Source organism: Rhinoderma darwinii, chromosome 6 (genome assembly GCF_050947455.1).
Source record: "Rhinoderma darwinii isolate aRhiDar2 chromosome 6, aRhiDar2.hap1, whole genome shotgun sequence".
Taxonomy (NCBI): Eukaryota; Metazoa; Chordata; class Amphibia; order Anura; family Rhinodermatidae; genus Rhinoderma; species Rhinoderma darwinii.
The window spans coordinates 125,985,272-126,010,612 of record NC_134692.1 but is presented as its reverse complement, the minus strand read 5'-3'; the positions used below and the strand labels follow the sequence as shown (position 1 = coordinate 126,010,612).

General features: G+C 44.4%; 1 long non-coding RNA gene across 1 annotated transcript; it reads right to left on the bottom strand.

Moving 5' to 3' along the window:
* Nucleotides 1-383: 383 nt before the first annotated feature.
* Nucleotides 384-5,790, bottom strand: LOC142655755 (uncharacterized). Its single transcript, XR_012849549.1, has 2 exons — nt 5,363-5,790; nt 384-1,688 (listed from the first exon to the last, which is right to left on the bottom strand). It is a non-coding gene; the product is annotated as an uncharacterized LOC142655755 (long non-coding RNA).
* Between the last annotated feature and the right edge of the window lie 19,551 nt (nt 5,791-25,341).

The following is a 25,341-nucleotide window of genomic DNA, read 5'->3' as shown; positions in this document are numbered from 1 at the left end:
AGCTATTCCCCCCGTGCCTGTTACTATACTGTCCCTACACAGCAGCATACTAACCCTGCTACTTTTTAGTGTTCTGTCACCATAGTAACTAACTCCTCTCCATACCCTAGCATCCCATGACAACCTTTTCACCAAACACCTTTCCATATCCTGACCATTATATTCTTAGTACTTTTTTACTTTTTGACATAACAATTTGACTATTTTTTTTGTTTAAAAAAATTCTTCCTTTCTTCGACCCCTGTTTTTTCGCACCATTTCTTGTATTTATTGTCCCTGTTATGGATGTATACTCAGGTATACTCGTCAGTTGACTGCCTGGTCCAAATTCAGTAGGTTCAGCTTTAGCGTGCGCACGGAAGAAAATACACTGACACCAAGGGTAGGGTCAAAGTAGATCTCATTTATTATGCATTACACTCAAGCTTATATGCTGTCACAAAAAGGGGCTTTCCTTCTGACTTTAGGCTGTGCGTGGTACTCATACATTGGTTCTCTCTTTCTCTCTATGTATATATATATGGTTAGGGTGTATTCCCGGATGCAGGGGCCGTTGTAAAAGAGGAAGTGGAGTCACAAACATACTTATAATCCACAACAGTTCCCCCTTTGACTCCATTTCAATGCTATCCCTATGATCCAGCCCTAGTACCCTTCGTTCCATGTTTCACCAGTTAGGAGACAAGCCTATGCCTAGCACATAGGTCCCTCTTAGTGGTCTTTGATAGAAGAGCTGGATACTCAGTAACCGTATGGAGGGGGTCTGCTTGTGGTAATCCGTTGCTGTCGGTTGTATAAGTTCCTGACCATAGGACGCAGGCGGTTTTAGTGCATCCTCCTCTTCGATTTCGGAAAATTCAGCATACATGGTTGGGGAGACATCTTCGACCACCTTGGTTATGAGTTTCCTTGCACAAGGGATGACACAACACACACAATGAGTGAGAGTATAAGTATTATACATACAAAAGCTATGACAGCTTGCACTAAGGCTGCCTTCCACCCTCCTATCCAAGCAGAAGCCTGATCCCATGTGTTGGTAATCCCTGAATTCCTTTTTAGTTCTACTGATAGATCCTCCAGTCCTTGGAGTGCCTTACTTATACTACCATCAGGGGCCCTTGGTCAAAGTCATTCGAGCAAGCAGATTTTTCCCATTTTTATCCTTTCTGTCTTGTGCCTGTTGTGGTTTGTATCCCCATTCTGTTCCAGTATTCCACCCCACATAAGCCTACTTCTCAAAATTTGATCCCTCTCCGTTTCCTGGGTGGTTATACAGATGTACTGGGTCCCCTGGTGCATGGTTGATTGCCACTGTGGGCTAGGGCATGGGACTATAATGCAATAGACACTTATAGGGCTTGAAGTGTTATACCAAAAGGTGATTACCCCTTGGTCCTTAGTAATAGCTCCCCATAACCCTCCTGTCCCTTAGTTCCACATATCATCCCCAGAAAGCATAAAAAGGATATGATCATCATGGTTCTATTCCGGGGTCGAGGTCTTTTTGCAGTGAGATGCGTGGACCCAATTATCTCTTCCTTCAAGTTTCACCGATGTGGGGGTTGTGAGAAGGACTTGGAAGGGGCCGTCAAACCGGGGTTCAAGCGAACTTTTCCGATTGAACTTCTTTAGCAGGATCCAATCCCCTGGTTGTATCGGGTTCTCTCCTGTCAGAGAGTCAGGATCTGGAATGGAAGAAAAGACTTTGCCATGTATGTTAGTCAACCGTTTGGTTAGTTCAATTACATATCTGGACAACGTATCATATTGCATATTCAGCTGCTGGGGGAAATATAGTCCCAATCGGGGTACACTGCCAAAGAGTATTTGGTAGGGGCTTAACTTTTGAGGGCCCTTTGGTGTGTGTCTTACACTAAAGAGGGCTAGGGCTAAACTTTCTGGCCAAGGTTTCCCTGCTCCTTCAGCTGCTTTCAGCATTTTCTGTTTGAGCGTACCGTTAAGCCTTTCCACTGCTCTGTGGATGATAGGGAGTATGAAAAGCTAATTCAGAGCCAAGGGCCTTCCATAGTTCCCTCGTAAGGTTGGCTGTGAAGGCTGGGCCTTGGTCACTCTCGATTGTCTCAGGCACGCCATATCTGCACACTATTTCACTCAACAGCTTTTTAGCAGTGGTTGTGGCTGACTGGTTTTTTACCGGGAACGCCTCTGGCCAACCCGAGAAGATGTCTATCACTACTAGGACATATTCATACAAGCCGGATCTTGGCATTTGTATGTGGTCTATTTGGATTCGCTGGAATGGGTACAGTGGCTTTGGAGTGCATTTCGCTGGAGGTTTCACCATTTTCCCAGGGTTGCACTTCCCACAGGTGATACATCCCTTTGTATATTGATTCGTCATGATAGAGAATCCTGGGGCAAACCAATACATTTGTACCAGGTTATTCATAGGGATTTTCGATAGGTGTGTTGGACCGTGCGCCCACTGGGCCATCATGGGGTATAATGCCCTTGGAAGACACGGTTTGTCATGCTTTGTTTACAACCCGTTGTCCATTGTTGCCCCCTTTGTGATCCACTCCTCCTGTTCTGCTTTTGGAGCTTGCTTTTGCAGAGTGAGGATGAGCTTATTCATGGCTGATTGCGGGGAGGTTGTGTTTTCATTGGGGGTCGGCCTGAGCGGCAATCCCGCTTGAGGTGACCCAATTTCCCACATCCATAGCACGTAGGACGTGGCCTGGACTGGGGAAAGTTGGGTGGGCCATTCCAGTCACCTGGCTGATAGGGTAACAGGGTGGTTTTGGGAGGTTTTGTGGCCAGGTTCTGCTCGATACCCCTTGCTACCTGGAACAAAGTTTCCCCTGCCATGCCTCGGTACTCGGGCCTAGTGCTTATGAGGCTTTTCCTTATGGGTTCCCTAAGCCCCTGGACAAAGGCATGCCCCCATAACTGGGCGTGAGTTTTGACTAGACGTGTGTCAAACCCTAAATCAGTGCAGAGCTGGTTAAGGCGGTAGTAAAACTTCTCAACTGACTCTGCCTTATCCTGCGTAACATCCTGTAGGGCAGTGGCTTGGTCAGCCAGCCGATCTGTGGCCCATTCCTTTAATTTTTCAAGGAAGCGGGGCCCTGAGGCATAGTTATCAATGTCATCAAGATGACCGGGTGTAACATGTGGCTCTATGACTGGCCAGAAAGAGTCTCCTGCCTTTATCTGAGTTAGACCGCACAGGTCCTTCCATGTGGCCGCATGTGTCTTTTGTATCTGGCACAAGCGTCTATAGAAAGGCATGGGTTGTTTTTCTGGATCAGGCAGACCATTTAATAGAGCCTGTGTTTCCTGCGGTTTCCAGGGGACGTATCTGGGACGTTGGTCGGTGCGTCGGCCCCTAAAATTGGAGGAAGTGACATCTGCATCCCTTGCTGAACTCGCAGGGTTGGGGGTGAGCACGGGTGGATTTGACCATGTTGGCGCCAGTTGTGGATTTTGTGTGGCCGCTTCTGCCTCATCCTGTCGCCTGTACCCACTTTGTTCACTATGTACGCTACCCGTCTCCTGTTCGTCATGGTCATGGTCGGAAACACCCAGGGGAAATGTGGCTTCACCCAAATCTACCAAGTCACGTGTGATGGCTGCATAGGGACTGGGAGGCAGCTTGGGTTTTGAGGTGGGTGGTTTGGATGAGGGCGTCTGGCTGGTCCCTCTATTCGGGTGGTACGGGGTATTGTCATGATTGAGTAATGGGTATGTCCCTGATGTGGTGTAAAGTCTAGGGGCCCCACAAAAGTAACAAGTCTCCCGACAGTCGGGGTTCTGACATTTACATCTCCCACACGTCCAGCCCCGGGGATCCCAGTTGGTCCCGGTGTCGGGGTAGGGTGGAGGTCCGCTCACCAAGGGTGTGGTCGGTGATGCAGACGCCATTTTAGATTCTAAGGGTGCGGTCGGTGATGCAGGCTCCATTTTAGATTCTACTTCTGCTTCTTTGTCTTTCTGATCACATGCTGTATAACGATACTTTCCTTCCTCAGTAAACCTTTCCCTCCATTTTGCTTTATTCACTCCCTTAGCTGTCTTGTACCATGCTTCTGCGTGTTTTTGCAGTCCCTCATCTTGTAAAACTCCCTTCTTGGTGACTAATACCTGTTTCCACTCTGCTTCATCTAAACGGCCTCCACTATGAATTCCAGCCACTTTCATTAACTTCTTCTTTTTTGTCACATACTTTTTACCTTCCCTTTCTGCCACCATCTGTGCGGCTGTGTATTCTCCTGTCTCGGTGCTATTGCTGGACCCCATTGTGAAATTTATAGGGTCTTTCCTGCCTGAGTCACGTGCTTTTTAGCAGAGTTATTACACCTGACTACCGAATCCTTGTATTGTTTCCCCCCCCCCTCAATGTGTTCCCATATATACCCTATGAGTGTTTCTGGGGTGGGATGTATGTGTATATTTAGCTGGAAAACGTAACTCTCAGTCTGACAATTTATTGCTTTATAACCAGTGTTTTTTGCGTGGAAATCCTTGTCCTCTATATCCACTAAACACCACCCCTCATTAGATATGGCCAAGGTAACCCCGTACAGACAATTAGGACAGGTCATTTATAGGAGTGCCATGAGTGGCCTCCCTTTTGTGATATTCTGGAGTATAACCCAACAAAGGAAAATAACAAAAAGAAGTATGCTAAGACAAATCCCTCAATACATCCGGGGGCCAATCCATTTGAAATTAGACAGGCAATAACAGTAATATTCATTTGGGCAATATTTTGGAAAAAAAGGTAATATTCTGGATTATCGGACTTTTGTCTAAAGCATATTCCGGATTATCGGAATTTTGTGTAAAATGTAATAAAAACTTATTTTCTGATTATAAGTTGGGTTATTGCAATAAGGCTTAGCTAATTAGTAACATTTTGACATTTTGCCGGACTATTGGAAGTTGTCTACTTTATGTGAATATCGACATATATCCTTCAAGGGCATACGCAACAGGGACTCTTACCGTTGTTAGACGTATGATCTATATTTGAATCAAAAGGCATACGCAACAGGGACTCTTACCGTTGTTAGACGTATGATCTATATTTAAATTTTCAAATTCTATATCCGTGGTTGATAGCTAGTCAACACACCACTTCGGACACAATGGGGACTCAAACCTTCATTAGGTGTCGAAGATCAATACTAGATTATTAGGTCGATATTCATAAAAAAACAGAAAACATGTCCGTGTTCCCCAGAGCAGTCAAGTGGAGTTTGTTAGACCATATATGAGTTCTTGGAGCCAAGGCTTTTAATAGTGGTCTTGCGTCCTTAAGGACAGCGGTCCCACCGAAAACGTTGGGCGGCAATACGGGAAGAGTTTGTCAAGTAAGATAATATAATTTTCTTACCTTATGGAGCTGCAGTCTCCCCCTTCCCGATATTCCGGCCACTCGTTCCGGCTAGTGGGTCCGCTGCTCTGTCCGGATCTTTCGCCTAGGCCCCACGTTACGGGCGCCAGCTGTTATGGATGTATACTCAGGTATACTCGTCAGTTGACTGCCTGGTCCAAATTCAGTAGGTTCAGCTTTAGCGTGCGCACGGAAGAAAATACACTGACACCAAGGGTAGGGTCAAAGTAGATCTCATTTATTATGCATTACACTCAAGCTTATATGCTGTCACAAAAAGGGGCTTTCCTTCTGACTTTAGGCTGTGCGTGGTACTCATACATTGGTTCTCTCTTTCTCTCTATGTATATATATATGGTTAGGGTGTATTCCCGGATGCAGGGGCCGTTGTAAAAGAGGAAGTGGAGTCACAAACATACTTATAATCCACAACATCCCTAAGTTGCATTATAATGTATGCCTGAAGAAGGCACCAGTATGGTGCTGCAATGCATAGCATATTGCAAAATAATAAAACTTTTGATACTCACCTTGGATTTTGTCTTCACTGGCAGTGCCCGATACATCCTTCTCATTTTCATAAATCTGCTGTTAAGGGATTTTAGTCCAATTTTTTTGTGCAGAACTGCTTTAATTCCAACAAATTATTAAATTATCATAAATGAACTGCTCATTGTCGGTCAAACAGAGACGAGAATAAAAGTTTCAACCATTACAAGTTTGTTTCTAAGGCTCTGGGACGCAATTGACCAACAGCGAAAAAACACTGAAAAATTGGTGAATCTTCTGAGGAATAGCTAATTTAGTGCAACTCATCCTGAAAGTGTCAAAATGTGTCAAAAGAACATCCAATTTTTTTTTAAAGAACATCCAAAGCTCTCTAGCATCAGCAAAGGGCCGGTGTTCAAAACTCTACACTAAGAATAAGTCTGGGTAATGATGGGATTTATAGAAAAGTAGCAAGATGGAAACCACTGCTCTCCAACAGTACCATTAATGATTTTGTCATCTGGATCCCCGAGTCATTTAAGTTTTTGAGTCAAAAGTTGAACTATTGGACAAAGACATTTTGTTATTACTGAAAATTCTTCAGAGAACGACTGATCATCTGTCCTTAGGCAATAACCTAAAAATCCTCATCTGAATGACTAAGGAGAAACTTTTTGTTAAAGTCCATAAAAATGCTATAGAAGACCTGAAACAAAAAGTTCATGAATGAAACCTTCTCCTGTAAAGAAGAGTTAGTTGAAATTCCCACTATTACCAGTTATTCCATCACTTGTTGATCGTGGGGATCTGACTGCAAGAAAGAAGGGGCCCATAATGCTAGTTTAGCTTTACAGCTCTTTCATCGTTTCTCTCTGCACAGAGATTCCCGGCAACCTTGAACGGAGCTGTGGTGCCTACCCTGCAAAGTGGATGAATGAGAGAACGGCGGCTGTGCAGGGAAAATTCAAAAGGGGCTTCTGTCCCTTTGTTTTTGGGCTCAGCAGAGGTCTAAGGCCTGAAGAGAAGTGGATGATACTTCTCATCAGAACGCCCAGCTAGTAAAAGTATTAAAAACGCCCCGATGTACGCACATAATACACGCCCACTTGGACATTTACTTTTAAACACACCCACTTGGACTTTTGCAAGCCTCATTTGCATAACTACATAAATGGTCATAACTTGGCCAAAAATGCTCGTTTTTTAAAAATAAAAACGTTACTGTAATCTACATTGCAGCGCCGATCTGCTGCAATAGCAGATAGGGGTTGCAAAATCTGGTGACAGAGCCTCTTTAAATGGTAGAAGGCTGTAATACTGTGAACAATCGCGACAAGTGTGTCGGCGATTCACAGTGTGAGCAGTAAAAATGAAGGGGAATTAGAGCTCACAAGCGCTGCGGCCCCTTCAAAATATCTGATCGGCGAGGGTGACTGGAATCGGACACCGACCGATCACATATTGATGGCCTAACCTGAGGATAGGCCATCAATTTTATGGAACTGGAAACCCCCTTTAATGTAATGCTATATTCTAGCGATATACCATATGACTATGGGATGGGAATACCTCTTTAACACCAATGTGATATAAAATTATAGGAAGTGTTTAGCTGCAATCACTGCTACTAATTATGGTGCAACAAGTTATTATTTTAAGGGGGCAGATACTTTTTCCCATGGGTGATGTAAGTGTTCTTTAAAGTAACTGTAATAATAAAATAATAACTCTTTGTTTAATATTACATTTTGTTTAAAGACCTGAAAAAAACTTATATTGGAATAAATATGCAATAATAAGAAATAACTGGAAGGGGGCGGTACTTTGTCACAGCAATTGACAGAAATGTCACTTGCTACTTATCTTGGGTGTGAGATGCTTCAAGCCTTGAAGTTGTGTACTAGTGATAAGAACAAGGGTTAAGTGTCTCTTTCTACATTTGAAAAAAAAATTGTGTAATGGTGGAAATAAGGAAAGTTAATATAAAATAAGTAAGAATCAAAACAATCTGCTTCAATGAACTCAACAAAAGAGTCCTGAAGATACTATAATGTTTCCCAGCATATTATATCTCATGATATTGGAGTGGTTATTTGGAGGACCATTCACGAGAGAAATAACAATGGGATCGAATTCTCTCCAATTGCGCACCGGCCTTTCTGGTCATGAATCGATGGAGATCATCATTTTCTAAATCGGCTTCTTAAAATTTTGTTGTGATGACTCAATGACTTGTCCATGCTTTTTGGCAGTACGTTTAGAAAAGTAGTTTAGGATAGTGCAGTATAATATAGTATAGTTGAGTATGCTACACTATATTGTACTGTAAATCCACTATACTTTCGTCTACACTTAGAGGAAAGAAGGTTTCTACATCATCACAGAAGATGATTCTTTACTGTAAGAGCAGTGAGACTATGAAGCGCTCTGCCACTGGACGTTGAGATGGTTGATTTATTGAAAGAGTTCAATAAGGGGCCTGGTGTAATGGCAGGAAGGAGGAAGGGAAAGTGAGCCCTAATCTACCCACCGCCCTGTCCCTGCCTACTTGCAACGACCCGCCCTAGGCGACGGGGTACAACTGGGCGGCGGTCCCTACGCTGTCTAAGTGCACGGGAGAACAAACCGGGAACACGCAAAGGAAGGGGCAGTAGCCCACGGAACGCCGAGGAAACGGAGCGGTGAATGAGTTGTCAGGACCAGGATGAAGTGGAGTATACCCAAGTGAGCACGGAGGAGGAAGCAAGCCGGAGGCAAAGCAAAGCGGGATAAGCAGAACAGCAGCAAGGCAGAAGCACGGCAGGAGCAGGCTGGAGCAAGCAGCAGTGGGGCCAGGAATCCAAAAGAATTACAAGCACTGAGGAGGAGAACACAGCAGGTAATAAAGGACAGGGGGCGGAGCTAACTAAGACTGACCAGGCCGCGATAGGCTCTCCCACTCCTGAGCCTGCCACCCTGGTTGGTGGGAGATGGTGTCAGTTGAACAGGTCTTGCCTCAGGTGTGGATTGATTAATCCCAGGAGTATACCTAGACGTAGTACCTGGCAGATCCCTAACAGTACTCCCCCTTTTATGAGGGGCCACCGGACCCTTACTAAGAGGACCCGGTTTAGTAGGGAAGAGAAGGTGGAACCTCCTGATCAATACCCCAGCGTGAACATCACGGGCAGGTACCCAAGTCCTCTCCTCCGGCCCGTACCCTCTCCAATGGACCAGGTACTGGAGGGAGCCCTGGACCATCCTACTGTCCATAATCTTGGCCACCTCGAATTCCACCCCCTCAGGGGTGAGAACGGGAACAGGAGGTTTCCTCGAGGGGGACCAGGACGGGGAGCAGCGTTTAAGGAGGGAGGCATGGAAGACGTCATGTATGCGAAAGGATGGGGGCAGCTCCAGACGGAAGGATACAGGGTTGAGGACTTCAATGATCTTATAAGGCCCAATAAATCGGGGAGCAAACTTCCTGGACGGGACCTTAAGGCGCAAGTTCCTGGACGACAACCAGACCAAATCCCCGACGACAAACCGGGGGTTAGCAGAACGTCTACTATCCGCCTGAATCTTTTGTGCGCTCTGGGACGCCTCTAGGTTCTTCTGCACCTGGGCCCAGACAGTGCACAGTTCCCGATGAACATCCTCTACCTCAGGATTATTGGAACAACCAGGGGAAATGGAGGAGAACCTTGAGTTAAACCCGAAATTACAGAAAAACGGGGAGACCCCTGACGAGTTACTGACCCGGTTATTCAGGGAAAATTCAGCAAGGGGAAGGAATGAGACCCAATCGAATTGACAGTCAGAGATGAAACACCTTAAATATTGTTCCAGGGACTGGTTAGTCCTCTCCGTTTGGCCATTAGTTTCGGGATGGAAGGCGGAGGAGAAGGACAGATCAATCTCCAACTTTTTACAAAAGGCTCTCCAAAATAAGGAAACAAATTGTACCCCTCTGTCAGAAACGATATTGACTGGGGCCCCATGGAGACGCAGGATGTGTTTCACAAACAAAGAAGCTAACGTCTTGGCGTTAGGTAGCTTCTTAAGGGGCACAAAGTGGCACATCTTGCTGAAGCGGTCTACTACCACCCACACCACTGACTTGCCCTGAGATGGAGGCAAATCGGTGATAAAATCCATGGAGATATGGGTCCAAGGTCTCTGGGGAATGGGCAAGGAGCGTAGTAGGCCCGCAGGTCGGGACCTAGGGGTTTTGGACCTAGCGCAAACCTCACAAGCGGCGACGTAAGCCCTAACGTCTTTAGGCAACCCAGGCCACCAATAGTTTCTGGTAATGAGGTGTTTGGTGCCCAAGATGCCAGGATGACCAGATAGAGCGGAGTCATGGTTTTCCCTGAGTACCCTTAGCCGGTATTGCAGGGGAACAAACAGTTTGTCCCCAGGGACGTTCCCGGGAGCTGCACCCTGATCAGCCGCGATATCAGAAGCTAAATCAGAATCCGTGGCAGAAACGATTATACCAGGGGGTAAAATACAAGCAGGATTCTTCTCGGAAGGAGGATTGGCCATGAAACTACGTGACAGGGCATCAGCCTTAATATTCTTGGACCCAGCCCTATAGGTAACCAAGAAATTAAATCTGGTAAAGAATAGTGCCCACCGAGCTTGTCTAGGATTAAGCCTCCGGGCCGATTCTAGGAAAACCAGATTCTTGTGATCCGTAAGGACCGTTACCTGGTGTCTGGCCCCCTCCAGGAAGTGCCGCCACTCTTCAAAAGCCCATTTAATGGCTAGAAGTTCGCGGTTGCCAATATCATAGTTACTCTCCGTGGGCGAAAACTTCCTAGAGAAGTAAGTACAGGGGCGGAGATGGGTGAGGGAGCTGGTACCCTGGGACAAGACGGCCCCCACTCCCACCTCGGATGCGTCAACCTCCACAATAAATGGCTCCTCTTGGTTGGGCTGAATCAGCACGGGGGCCGAGATAAAGCACTTCTTGAGGGTCTCAAAGGCCTGGACGGCCTCAGGGGGCCAATGGAGGACATCAGCACCCTTGCGAGTAAGGTCCGTAAGAGGCTTAGCGACGACCGAGAAGTTGGCAATAAATCTCCTGTAATAGTTGGCGAACCCTAAAAAACACTGTAACGCCTTAAGGGAGGCAGGTTGGACCCATTCCGCCACAGCCTGAACCTTGGCAGGGTCCATGCGGAACTCATGAGGAGTGAGGATTTGCCCTAAAAATGGTATCTCCTGTACCCCAAAGACACATTTTTCAGTCTTAGCAAACAGATTATTCTCCTGAAGGACCTGGAGCACCTTCCTGACATGCTCCACGTGGGAGGACCAGTCCTTGGAAAACACCAGTATGTCATCAAGGTACACAACAAGAAAATTACCCAGGTAATCTCTCAGGATTTCATTAATAAAATTCTGGAAGACAGCAGGGGCATTACACAACCCAAAGGGCATGACCAGGTATTCGAAATGACCCTCGGGTGTGTTGAACGCAGTTTTCCACTCATCCCCCTCTTTGATGCGGATAAGGTTATATGCCCCCCGTAGATCGAACTTAGAAAACCATTGGGCTCCCTGAACCTGATTAAAAAGATCCGGAATCAAAGGAAGTGGGTACTGGTTCCTTACGGTGACCTTATTCAGGTTACGATAATCAATGCACGGCCTAAGACCACCATCCTTCTTCCCCACAAAGAAGAAGCCAGCACCTACAGGAGAAGTCGAGGGGCGAATGAAACCCTTGGCCAGGCATTCTTGGATATACACCCTCATAGCTTCATGTTCAGGACATGAAAGATTAAATATCCTACCCTTAGGAAGCTTGGCACCAGGCACCAAATCGATGGCGCAATCGTAATCTCTATGGGGGGGCAACACCTCGGAGGCCTCCTTAGAAAACACATCGGCGAAGTCCTGAACAAACTCAGGAAGCGTGTTTACCTCCTCCCGGGGAGAAATAGAGTTAACAGAAAGACATGACATAAGACATTCACTACCCCATTTGGTGAGATCCCCAGTATTCCAATCAAACGTGGGATTATGCAACTGCAACCAGGGAAGACCTAATACCAGATCAGACGATAATCCCTGCATCACCAGTACAGAGCACTGCTCCAAATGCATGGAGCCAACCAGGAGTTCAAAAACAGGAGTATGCTGAGTAAAATAACCATTAGCAAGGGGAGTTGAGTCGATACCTACTACAGGGATAGGATAAGGTAAATCAATAAAAGGCATTTTTAGAGACATAGCAAATTCCACAGACATGATATTAGCAGATGAGCCAGAATCCACGAAGGCACTGCCAGTGGCAGACCGGCCAGCAAACGAGACCTGAAAGGGAAGCAAAATTTTATTGCGTTTCACATTAACGGGAAATACCTGTGCGCCCAAGAGACCTCCCCGATGATCACTTAGGCGCGGAAGTTTTCCGGCTTTTTATTCTTGCGCCTGGGACAGGTGTTCAGAAGATGCTTGTCGTCCCCACAGTAGAAGCAGAGACCATTCATTCTGCGAAACTCCCTACGTTGTCGAGGGGACATGGAGGCCCCGAGTTGCATAGGTACCTCCGAGTCCTCCGTGCAGGGGCGAGGAGACGGGACCTCGGGGGGGATCGCAGAAAAGTCAGAGGGGAGCACATTGAAGCGTTCAAGCTGACGTTCCCTGAGACGTCGGTCAAGTCGTACTGCTAGGGCCATAACCTGGTCAAGGGAGTCAGAAGAGGGGTAGCTAACCAGCAGATCCTTTAGGGCGTCAGATAATCCTAACCTAAACTGGCACCTTAGGGCCGGATCGTTCCACCGAGAAGCTACGCACCACTTTCTAAAATCAGAACAGTACTCCTCAACCGGTCTCCTACCCTGACGTAAGGTCACCAGCTGACTCTCGGCTAAAGCAGTCCTGTCAGTCTCGTCGTAAATGAGTCCGAGGGCAGAGAAAAAGCGATCAACAGAGGAAAGTTCAGGGGCGTCAGGAGCCAAGGAGAAGGCACACTCTTGGGGCCCTTCCTGGAGTCGGGATATGATGATACCCACCCGCTGGTTCTCGGAACCTGAGGAGTGGGGTTTAAGGCGGAAATACAGTCTGCAACTCTCCCGGAAGGAGAGAAACGTCTTACGGTCCCCTGAGAACCGGTCAGGTAACTTGAGGTCGGGTTCTAGAGGTGAGGTGAGGGGAACTACTACGGCAGCGTCACCCTGGTTGACCCTCTGGGCCAGGGCCTGGACCTGTAGGGAGAGGCCCTGCATCTGCTGGGTCAGGGTCTCAAGGGGGTCCATGATAGCGTCAGCGTAGGGGAAATGGTAGACTAGGTAAGGGGCTTGTAATTATGTAATGGCAGGAAGGAGGAAGGGAAAGTGAGCCCTAATCTACCCACCGCCCTGTCCCTGCCTACTTGCAACGACCCGCCCTAGGCGACGGGGTACAACTGGGCGGCGGTCCCTACGCTGTCTAAGTGCACGGGAGAACAAACAGGGAACACGCAAGGGAAGGGGCAGTAGCCCACGGAACGCCGAGGAAACGGAGCGGTGAATGAGTTGTCAGGACCAGGATGAAGTGGAGTATACCCAAGTGAGCACGGAGGAGGAAGCAAGCCGGAGGCAAAGCAAAGCGGGATAAGCAGAACAGCAGCAAGGCAGAAGCACGGCAGGAGCAGGCTGGAGCAAGCAGCAGTGGGGCCAGGAATCCAAAAGAATTACAAGCACTGAGGAGGAGAACACAGCAGGTAATAAAGGACAGGGGGCGGAGCTAACTAAGACTGACCAGGCCGCGATAGGCTCTCCCACTCCTGAGCCTGCCACCCTGGTTGGTGGGAGATGGTGTCAGTCGAACAGGTCTGGCCTCAGGTGTGGATTGATTAATCCCAGGAGTATACCTAGACGTAGTACCTGGCAGATCCCTAACACCTGGATTCCTTTCTTTAAAGTAATAATATCATAAGTTATATGTGCCAGATTACTGTAGATGGGTCTTTGATCTAGGGATTTATTCTGATTGCCATATTTGCAGTCGGGAAGGAAATTTCCCCCTCAGATGAGATAACTGGTAATTGCCTTATAGGGTTTTGTCTTGCCTTTCTCTGGATCAACACCACAGAATTATAGCTTAAACTTGATGGACTTAATCACCCTTACTAACCACACAATATGGCCAAAAGTATGTCACCCCTCCGAATTATTGAGTTCAAGTATTTCAGTCACAAGCATATCAAACAGATGCATAAAATTGAGCAATCATGCAATCTTCATAAACATACATTTCTAGTAGTATGGTATGCTAGTTGTCCTAAAGAGCTCATTGACTTTACACGTGCCACTGTCATAGGATGCCAACTTTGCCATAAGTTAGTGAAATTTTTGATCTGCTATATCTGCTCCGGTCACCTATAAATGCTGTTATTATGAAATGGAAGCACCTAGGAGTAACAACAGCTCAGCCGCAAAACGGTACACCATGTAAACTAACAGTGCTGGGCCGCAGAAGGCGGAATTGCATGGTAAGTACAAATCCCCTGTTATATCACTCACTACAAAGTTCCAAACTGCCGCTGGAAGTCACATCAGCGCAAAAACTGGGCATCCAGAGTTTTAGGAAATAGGTTTCCATGGTTGAGCGACTGCACACAAGCCTAAGATCACAATGCACAATGCTAAGCGTCGGCTAGAGTGGTGTAAAGCTTGCACCACTGGACTGGAGCAGCGTGTTCTCAGCAGTGATGAAAAGAGTTTCACTGTATGGCAGTCTGATGGAGGAATCTGGGTTTGACAGATGCTAAGAACGCTACCTACCGGAATACATAGTGCCTACCAGGGGCGTAACTAGGAAATATTCGGCCCCCTCTCTCCTAGGTGTCACACACAGCCCCCCTTATAGATAGTGCCCCCAGTAGATTGTGCCATACAGCCCCCATGTAGATTGTGAAATACAGCCCACTGTGTACTCTGTGCTATACAGCCCCCCTGGAGACAGTGCTATACAGTGCTCCTTGCAAACAATGTCACACCCCACTTGTAGATAGCACCCCCACCTCCCCCTTGTAGATAGTGCCATACAGCCCCCTGTAGATAGTGCCATACAACCCACTGTAGATAGCATCATACTGCCCGCTGTAGATAGTACCATACACCCCCTGTAGATAGTGCTATACAGCTCCCACTGTAGATAGCGCCATACAGCCCCCTTGTAGATAGCACCTGTAGATAGTGCTATACAGTGGTCCCTGTAGATACCGCCGTACAGCTCCCCTGTAGATATCACCATACAGCCTCCCTCTTGGTAGCGCTATACAGCCCCCTCTGTAGATAGCGCCATACAGCTCCCCCTGTAGATAGCACCATACGGCCCCCCGTCGATAGAGCCATACCCTCACCTGTAGATAGCACCATACAGCTCCCCTGAATATTATCACCATACAGCCCTCCTGTAGATAGCTCCATACAGCCCCTCCTCCTGTAGATAGCGCCACATAGCGACCCCCCCTCCAGGAGATAGCGCCATATAGCGAACCCCCTCCTGTGGATAGCGCCATATAGCGACACCCAACAAATAAAACAAAAAAATTATACTCACCTAGGCTGAACATGGCCTGTATCCTAGTAAATAGGGAGATACCTCCCTGCTCTGCCATAGTATTCAATAGTATCTGCGTCCTAAGGACTACGGTGCTAGCGGCACCACTGGGCATGGGGGGCCATGATGGCGGGTGGCACAGGCCTCCTCCTGCTGTGGGCACCACTGGCGCCTACTGTAACATTTGGGGGAAGAGATGGGTAATTGTCTGGGGCTTTTTTTAAGGGTTTTGACTAGGACCCATATTTCCAGTAAAGGGTAATGTTAATGCTACAGCATACAAAGACATTTTATACAATTGTATGCTTCCAACTTTGTGGCAACAGTTTGAAGGAGGGCCTTTCCTGTTCTGGCTTGATTGTGCCCCTGTGCATATAGCAAGGTCAATATAAACATGATATGAAGAGTTTGGTGTGGAGAAACTCGAGTGGCCCCACAGAGTCCTGACCTCAACCCCATCAAACATATTTGGAATAAATTGGAACGCTGATTGCGAGCCAGGCCTTCCCACCAAACATCCTGCCTGACCTCACAATGCTATTTTGGCTGAATGGTTGCAAATGCCCATAGACACACTCCAAATTTTTGTCGAAAAGTCTTCTCAGAAGAATGGAGGCTGTTATAGCCACAAAATGGGGCCCAACTCCATATTGACTCCCATGGTATCGGAATGTACTGTAAGGGTATGTGCACACACAAAATAAAAAATGTTGTTTTTTAATCAAAGTCGCGTTTTTCAAGGCGTTTTTAACGACCGTTTTTGGAGCTGTTTTCCTATAGAGTCTATGAAAAATGGCTCCAAAAACGGCTGAAGAAGTGACATGTACTTCTTTTTCGCGGGTCCACTTTTTTACGCGGCCATTTTTTCTGCCATTTTTCGGGACGGCTGAAAACACTCTGTGTGAACATACCCTAAGTGGCCATATAGTGTTTGCCATGTTAATATATCTATTTCTGTATTTTTAAACATTCCTAAGTCAATTTGCAACACATATTATAAACACAGCATGAGAACATCACAAGTACGCTCTGCTGTACACATACAACAGGTTGTGAGCCTAGTCCAGTCCTGGATACCCCATTTGGCAAGTAGGAGCAGAGAGGAACAATGTGCGTGTCTCCTCTCACCATCCCTTCTATCTGCACCTAGTGCTTGATAATAAACTAGATATGTGTTACTAACAAGTAGCAGACATGAAAGGGAGTATGACTACAGAATCAGACTACACAGGGTTGATTTGTAGTCTGTAACCATGGAGACAAATAGATCTACACATGAGCTGTAGACGTAAAATGGTAGGAGATTTGTTAGAAAGTTGCTTCGTTTTTTATTTTAGATGCATTGAAACAGTAGTAATAAAGTTTTTGCAACAGCGTACAAACGTTAATACAGTATTTGGCAATATAAATGTATAAAATGCTGCATTCATTTTATGCCAACTTTTTCTTAAACTTTCTTCTTAAGTTAGTCTATCTCGTTGTAAAAAGTTTGCTACTATTTGAGCGTGAAAGACACAGAGCAGTTGCAAGTAAGTAGACCCGGGCACTTGGATAATACTGGAGAGGTAGTTTAATGAATTTCCCAGCATGTGTTAATTGAAAAGCTGAGATCTTATAATGTTATGAAACTTCCAACCACAAAATTGCAACCTATTAGAAAAATGATCCTTTCTTTGATCTTTTTCTATAACAAGTACTAGCCCTACCCTACAGTATTTCTAAAGGTAGCCATAGTCTAGATTGATACATTCAGAAATGTTTTGGAAAGTAAGTTTCCCATGGGTTCAGGCAGACCTGCAAGTTGTAAAAGCAACACCGTAGCAGCCAAATCAATCTTTTTGATGTCACTAAAACGGGAACTGAAATTTACTAGTTGACATTTGTCATAGTAGAGGAATTTGTCGAATAATGTAATGTAACCAAATAAATTTACAGATTGATATTCATTTTAACCAGGAATTAAAAGAAATCTTACACGTCAATGTAAAAGTGTTTTAACCCTTACTTTTACTCCCTCCCCAGATAGTGAAGAATAAGTACTAATAAGAAATGATTCTCTCTTCTTTCGCACCTTAACGGGCCAAAAAGGATCTGTTGACATCATAGATACTGGTAAGAAAATGACATTGATGGAATTTGTGAGCTCAGATCGTCTCTATTTTCACGAAGTAACCCTGAACCCTTTTAGTCCTACTCTGAAATTTGTTTCTGGAGATCTCAGACACAACATTATTAGAAAAGCTCCATTGATTTGATGAAAATCTCTGAATAAGTTTGGCGTGTTATAATATTAGAAATTGGCAGAGGTCTAATAAGCTCACAGATGCATAGATGTGATCTTGTGACATATATCTACTGTTTGTAGGAGATGTATCAAGGCTTTCCTTCAGACTTAGACCATTGCAAAATGTCTTGTTGGAACCACCCCCCCCCCCCAACCTTGCACCCAGCATTCGGAACCCAAGCTCTTCCAGTCGCTGATGCCAGAAGATCCCTTTTGGGTGTATTGCCTCTTCAAAATTTAATGCAAGATGGAATATCGTCACCAGGAACCCTAGTACATGCTGTAAATTGTTAAGTCCACACATCTGAGAACCTTGTGGACAAATAGCCGTAATTCTAATAATTAATTTTGACTAATGACTCTTTGTTGAATTAGCATTTTGGTAATGGCCCTCATGTAACTACCATCATTGATTCAATATATTTTGGATTCTTGTACATTTACCCTTAGTGCTCTCTATGTACTGTATCTCTATAGAATGAGAGGTAACTGGAACCGTTTGGCAGACACACTTATACATGATTCCTGGGAATATGATGGTATTTAAAAAGCCTGGTGATCATTTAATTCCCACAAGTTTGACTTCAGAAATCGACGGCGATCAGTCTTTGGAGGAAGCTGCGGCAGGCCATACATTTCCCCTACAGTGGCCACTGCAGGAGAAGTGTAATACTACATGCCAGCCAGGCATAGCCGGCCAAATAATAGATGGACAGAGTCCATCAGAGGCTCCCAGACTGTCCCAGACTGTCTTACTAGTGGTTCTACACTGGATAATGGGATCCCAAGCAGGAAACCTCTATGATTTCCATACGCCCTAATGTGTCATTTTAAAAGGGGTTGTTTTCATGAGACCACTTTAAGGTACTAATATAATGAAGGTAGGGGGCAACAATTTGTTGTTTTATAGTATAAAACATCTTTAATGGTGTTTGGAGGACTTGAAACAAAACAGTTTTTAATATTTCAGTTTCCACTTGAATGGTCCAACGTACGGCACCGTCGCCACCTCTGCTCACAAATTTAGGATTTTTGTAGTAGGTATGTGAATGCCTGATTCTCTATATCAGTCATATAACTTTTTATTATTTTTTTCCTCCTGCGCACATGAACTGTACACATGTCTGAGAGCTGTAGCACAATAAAGTAATTTAAAGGTCCATCATAAGGAATTGGCCACATATATATGTCTTTTTTCCATGGATCGGGGAAGGTATCGGCGGTGGAGGGTGCAGCTCCCATGCCATAGGAGAACATAATTAATGAAGTCTCTCTTTTCCCTGTGACAATCCTTTTTAAAATGATTTTGGGGGTGCACAGTGTGGAATTCTTTTAGAAAATATTTATTTGCTACTAAAATAAAATCCAAATACTGAGGTCACTGGGCCCAAAAAAATAAAACATGAAAACAGAGAGAATAGTTGTCACTATGAACTGTATCTTGCTGCCTGGTAAGCAGATGATCAGATTTCAATCCCACCGCAGGAGTTTACAGCTGACCACAATTTGGCAGAACGTATCAAAGGGATCTACCAAAGCAAAACATGCCCAGGGACACAATAATCCAATTTTTGTAAGTCCGCAGATTCAAGGCTACACTAAGTGTGGACAGTGGTAATGTTTATAAAACTATTGCTGTATCTAACGCTGCACATTAATAACAATATTACAAACATCACCTAAGGCCCTGTTCACACTGAAGTTTTTGGCGCTGATTTTGACGCGGAAATTGCGTCGGAATCAGCCAGGGTTGCCAACCTCCAATTCATACATTTCTGGACAACTGAGCTAAAATTCACGGACAGACCAAAAATTTTTACGGACACATTACAAAATCGTTGCCTGTGCGCTGTGCTAGGAGTGAATCACCAATCATAGCTCCGCTTGTAGCGTTCCCCGCTAACTTGGGTTCGTTCACTTTCTCTTTTTTTCTCATCCGGCCCAGACCACTGTGACGACTTATTCCAGCCATGACTCGTCTCTGCAGAATTTGACACACAGACATGTTGGTTTCTCGCTTTTCCAGCATCCACCACGCCTATACGCCATCTGAACAAACTCGTAATCCAGTGATCTAGATGGTAATAATGATCCCTCAGTGCTGACACAATAAAAGTGCCCCATCAGTAAGGCCCCATGCACACGACAGCAAAAAACCTCCGCAATTGTGGTCCGCAAAAACGGAGCCATTCACTTTCATTGAACACTGACACCTTTCCGTAGCACTACGGAAGGGTGTCAGTGCCGTGGAAATGTTCCGGGAATTATGGAACATGTCCGTTCTTTCGCATTTTGCGGGCCGTGCTTCCATACTTTGTATGGGAGCACGGCCCGAAAATGCGGCTGTCTGTCAGCGGCCGGCCGTGCCCGCAATCGCGGGCCGTGATTGCGGGCACGGTCGTGTGCATGGGGCCTAACCGAGCCTCCTGCAGATAACACCACACACAGCCCCCCTTGTAGATAGCCACACAGCCCCAGTTTCCACCTCTGACGTCCCCTTGAAATCAATGGCAGGCAGAAAAAAAAAACAGCGCTCGTTTCCGAGCGTTTTTCGCTGCGTTTTTTTTGCATTAGTTTCAATGGCCGTATGTAAAAACTCAGCTAAAACCGCGGCTAAAAAGGGCAGGCAGGTCAAAATGTGCCGCAAAATTCCTGAAGGAATTCTGAGGCAGATTTTTTCTGCCTGCAAACAGGCCCTGTGTGAACAGGGCCTAAGATTTTCATTGCGTATAATTAATCAATAAATGTATTAATAAACATCAACAAGCCCTGACGTCAGAATGGTGATGATTATACAGAAGAATTTAGCACAACACTCCAGGCATCTTTCTTAAAATAAAATTTCTAGAGGAAAATAGTGGTCAGGAGCTGTGCCAGGCGTGAGTATACGTGGCTGACTGTACTACTTTGGGTATGTTCACACATGTCGGATTTGATAGGCAATTCCGACATTTATTTACTACTGGATTCCCGGCAGATATCCGAGGCTGGCACGATGTGCGGTTTTTGATGTGCTCTGGATACACACGAGGATTTGCCTCACTTAAATGGGGCTAATACGCGTGGAGCTAAACGGAAAATTTTTCCGTGGAGAATCTGTGGGAATAAGTAGCATGATACTTTTTCTTGCCAATCTTTTTCTACACATTGTAAGTGGATTGTCACTGGATTTCAGTGGGAATTCTCAATTAAATCCATGTCAAATACTGAATCTGTGGATGGGGCATTTACGAGTATATGGTGGTTTTTAATGTTTGAAGGCATTCTTTGCCTGGCAGTAATTGGGTGGCAGTAACTAGGCTTTTCTTCACCTGGACAGAAATTTAGGTTGCTACTTAGCCCAGTATCTAAATGAAGGACTTAGGCAGCAATACTGACGACAGATAGATAAATATTAGATAGATAAATAGATACATAGATAGATAGATAGATAGATAGATAGATAGATAGATAGATAGATAGATAGATAGATAGATAGATAGATAGATAGATAGATAGATAGATAGATAGATAGATAGATAGATAGATAGATAGATAGATAAATAAATAGATAGACCTTTTTTCACTGAATTGGTTCCAATTTACCTGTGTTGTGCTGCCTATTCGTTTGGAAATATATATGTGGGACTGGAGTCTGAGGTCCTAAGGCTTGTGCACACACAACTACACATACTTTGTGTTTATATGTGCTGCTCTTCCTTTTTCTACTTGATTGTGACATATGAGTTTGCATATATCAAAATATCGTTATCAGTGGAAAGTACTACTACCTTATCACCTGATACGTTTTTCTACACTGAGGATGATGTGAACCGGATCCTGCAGGGACTGGAGGGAGATGCTGCCTTTCTCAGTACACCATCCATTGCAGACCTAAAAAGAAGGTATGAACTGGAATCCAAACGTAGTATTAACTTGTTATTACATCTCACCACATTGGGAGAATATTATAAAGTAAAACGCATACCAAGAGGGATGAGATCCAGTTTACAGCCAAACTTGTTTGCACAGAATACGATGTTTTGTACCCGTTTTGAACAACTCTCCAACAAATACGCAATGAATGTAATGCTGCTTAACATTTAATATCTACAACAAGAACTTTCTAGCGTAAATTTGAAGCTACAAGTTACTGACGAAATGTTAAAAACCACTTTATCTGTATCAGATTATGAAAAAATGTAAAAGTGGATGCAAAGTCTTTTTGCAGAGATTTAAATCTGATCGGGAGGATAATAAGTGGTACCGAGACCTGGATGATTATCAACAAGAACGTATATAAAATTGGCAATTGGAGGACACGAAACATAATACTGCAACTATTCCGAGAACCAATCAGGAGGAGACGGAAACCGATGGGACATCAACACTAGCAGGACCAGCAAGATCGTAAGATGGGACAGGTTCCTTTTTTAGGGACATTGAATGGTGTAACCGATATAGATGCAAGCCCACAAGACAAGGTGGAAGGAAACATGGCCGCCAACGCAAAACAGGGAGGCAACAAAGTCAAATCCAACTTAAGCCGTACTCCGAATTTGAGGAGCAGGGAAAAAATTAAGTGGTAAATATTTCTTCTAAACCACTTACTGAATCTCAAATTAATGTTTTGAATAAGGGTCTCACTTTTTGTCCTAATGACAAAACTAATTGGTTTGAACTAGAAACAGACTTACATAATTTTTTCCGTAATAACAAGCTGAAAGCCTGGTTTTCTGATTGTCAGGTGACTGATAGGGTTAAGGGTATGTTCACACGCTAGCTGGCTTTTACGGCTGAAATGACAGCCTGTTTTCAGGAGAAAACAGCTGCGTCGTTTCAGCCGTAAATGCTCCTCCTCGTAATATACGAGGCGTCTGTGACGCTCGTATATCTTGAGCTGCTCTTCATTGAGTTCAATGAAGAACGGCTCAAATTACGTTGCAAAGAAGTGCCCTGCACTTCTTTGCCGAGGCAGTCAATTTACGCGTCGTCGTTTGACAGCTGTCAAACGACGACGCGTAAATTACAGGTCGTCTGCACAATACGTCGGCAAACCCATTCAAATAAATGGGCAGATGTTTGCCGACGTATTGTAGCCCTATTTTCAGACGTAAAACGAGGCATAATACGCCTCGTTTACGTCTGAAAATAGGTCGTGTGAACCCAGCCTAACAATACTGATTTGACACTGAAACTATTTGGTTTATTTAACAGAAGTAATTTCTTACCTCCCATTAACACACCTGCAATTGAGGCATTCATGATAGCGGTAAAAAATTATAAAGAAAGATTGAGGGGTAATCATAACTCAGATAGATTCAAACATCCGAACATCAGACATGACGAGTTACAGGCACTTACAGAACTTATCCATGACATTGACCTGATTGTTAAACCCGCCGATAAGGAGGGGGGGGGGCGGTCATTGTCATGAATAAAGGTATGTATGTGTCTGAGATAAGATTCCAATTAGGAGACACAAATGTATACAGGCGACTCTCACATGATCCTAAATTTGATATAGTTCGTAAAATCAAGCTAATATTAGATGAAGCTAAGGCATCTGGATTGATTGATTGATAGCAGATTATATTTAACGGTTAACCATCCGGTGACACCTGTGATCTATACCTTGCCAAAAGCGCATGTCATTAAGTAATCCCCTGGACGACCTATAGTTGCAGGGTGTGACTCTGTTTTGAGTCATTTAGCGATTTTCTTGGATAAGGCACTTAGATCCTTTGCAGTAGATACTTCTTCGTATATACGAGATACAGCTGATTTTTTACTTAAACTACAGGATATAGATCTGAGAGGTGAGAGAGATATATATCTTGTATCATTTGATGTCATAAGCCTTTATACATCTATTGATCATGAAAGGGGACTGTTGGCGGTTGCAAGAAAATGACAAGGTTCTCATTTTTCCATGGAAAGTCGTGAGTTTTTAATGAATGTATTGCAGATTGTGTTGACCTGTAATTATTTCCTTTTTGAGGATGATTTCTTCATGCAGAAGCGTGGCACAGCCATGGGCGCAAATGTTGCACCCACCTACGCGAACATTTTCATGAGTGTGTTGGAGGAGGAACACGTCTATGTATTCCACCACTTTGGACTAGTTCTTAAGTGGTGGAGATACATAGATGACATAATTCTAGTGTGGAAGGAAGACCTTTCTGAATTGAATAATTTCCATACTTTTCTGAATGGGATTGATCCTGATTTGGGTTTTACCATGGAATGTCCAACGAGCTTATACATTTCTTGGATGTTGAAGTTAGCCTTGTTAACCAGACTATCATAACCAATTTGTATATAAAACGAACAGATAAGAAGAATCTACTACGATTTGAAAGTAATCATCCTCGACCGATGATTAGATCACTGCCCTACAGTCAATTCCTTAGAGTTAGGAAAATTGTTAATAGGGAAGAATTATTAGATGGTAAGTTTGAGACCCTGACCAAAAAATTTAGAGATAGAGGATACCCTATGTCCTTAATACTGAATCAACAACAAAAAGTGAAGAATCAGACAAGTGAAGCCCTATTACAGAATACACCAAAAGGGGACAGCCAGCAAGATTCAGAGAATACCTTTTGTTTACACTTATAGTGATTTGAGTCAGCCAATATCCACTATTATTCTGAGACATTGGCCAATGTTGGGGGGTTGTCTACAAAAAGTGACAGAATTTAAAGCACCTCCATTATTCTCCTACCGCCGATCCCATAATTTGGGAGCTAAACTTGTGAGAACGGATTTGGGCCCAACACGGAAAGGGTCCCAGACTTATCTTGCCCCCATTAACAAAGGATGTTATCCATGTTTAAATTGCATCAATTGTCCCCTTATGATTAAGGGTAAGTCCTTTTTACATCCAAAATGAATGATATTTATTGGATTAACCATCGTCTATCATGTAATACAGATCATGTGATCTATCTGCTGCAGTGTCCCTGTGACTTATGGTACGTGGGTGAGACCACGTTAGACCTGAGAATAAGAATAAACCAGCATCGGTACACAATACGTAAGGAACGGTTAGATCTACCAGTGTCCAAGCACTTTATGGATATGAAACATACAGAGAAACAATTGCGATTCCGTGTTATAGATATGGTCCCTCTGTTGAGACGGGGAGGGGACAGAAAACGTTTGCTTAAAAAGAAGGAATTGGAGTGGATACATAGATTAAAAACGCTTAAACCAAATGGCCTTAATATAGAGTTTAAAATGGGTGGTGTTATCTGAGAGGGTTGGCTTGCCCTATGTCTTACTGTATTGGAATGGTTAACTTCTTCTACTGTAGGTTAGATTGAACTATGTCTGTCTTACTCTTTGAATATTTTTAAGATCCGATTTATTAACATCGTTCAAAGAACTTTGTACCCATTACGATCTAGATGGAAAACCTACTGCACGGAGTCCCTTATAGACTCAGTTGCTGTAATTTTTATCTGTTGTAACAATATATAATGTAACCATGTTCCCAAACAAACATTAATTCTCTCTTGATTAATAGAATTATAGCAATAAAAATATAATATAAAGAAATTTAGCAGTAATGGTCTTGTAATGTCTGCAGTACTTGAACCAGCGCTCCACAGATCTCTCTTCATTGGGCTGCCATGCACAAACTTACAGTGCTATCAGCACACTTGTTTCATAGAGGTGTCAA